Here is a 1,292-nt window from a genome sequence, read left to right on the forward strand (position 1 = left end):
TATATATATATATATTCAGATGTAGTGATTCTAATGGTCTCAGTTCTTGATATAGAAGCAACAATGTCAAGTTAACTTCACTTTCATCGTTAGCTTTTTGTTTATGAGTGGCTTGATTTCTCATTGTTTGGACTATTTTTCAAAGTTTGTTAAAGGATTATCATAATTAAAATAAGTCATTCTATTATAAATTAAATCGATTTGAAACTGCTTGACCCGAAATGAATTAATTATTAAATGAGTCAGAAAATCTAACACGAATACCCACCCCATCTGTAACCAGAGTAACCCAATTTGGATTCTCTGCAGCTCATTTAATACATGCATACTCGTTATCTGGATTAAATTTGGGTCAATTTTGAGCCAGTTTTTGGAATTTCAAATCTATTGAAGTTCGTTGGATAACCCGTGCTTGACCCTTAATGGTATCTTTTTATATTTTTGAGATATGATGTTTTATAAATCTCTATTTTACACGGTTGAGTGGTTGACGAACACCATAATATAGTTGTGGTCATGTTTAGACCTGAGCGTTGGGCGGGTGACTCAACGGTTTCGCCATAAGGCCGCGTAGAATGGGCAAGTTTGGCTGGGGAAAAAATTTTTTTTGGCGGATCCGACCTTATCCCGCTTTTTCTTAAAGTCTGTTTGGAGCAGTTGAAGCTTTATAAATAAGCTACTGAAAAATAATCTGATGTTTAAAAAACTGTGGTGACAATTACATTTTTTTTCGGAAAATCTAGACCGCAGCTGGAAAGCTGATACCACACCTAGCTAGAAACAGTGTGAAAACACTGATTTAAACTGTTTGAAAATGCAGTTTTTTGAAAAAGCTGTCAAAACACAGTTTTCCCGAATGACCCTGGAAACGCACCGCACCAAATAAGCTGCCCCGAATGGGGCCTCAGTCAAAGCCCAAAGTAGCGAAACCTGTACCGCCCATTTAAAACCCGACCAGAAAAAATTTACTAATTTATTTTAGTTGTTAGATATGTAAATACAAAATAATTATGTTCTATGCATGTAAATTTTCTCTTAAGAAGTTGGCCTGGGATATTGTGTAATAAGATTGAGATCAAACATTGCTTTCCTAAACAAATGTATATAGAATTCTTATTCCTAAATGGTTCAATTTACTTTTTTTATGCAAAGGCACACAATGAGGGAAAAATGCTTAGATATTATATATAAAAATAGATACCAATCGGATCACAACAATTATTTAAAAAAAAGCTAAAAAAAGATAATCAACTAGGGGTCCGTTTGGGGCCGCTCGTGCGTTGCACGACAAG

Source organism: Phalaenopsis equestris, unplaced genomic scaffold (assembly GCF_001263595.1).
Source record: "Phalaenopsis equestris unplaced genomic scaffold, ASM126359v1 Scaffold000002, whole genome shotgun sequence".
NCBI lineage: Eukaryota > Viridiplantae > Streptophyta > Magnoliopsida > Asparagales > Orchidaceae > Phalaenopsis > Phalaenopsis equestris.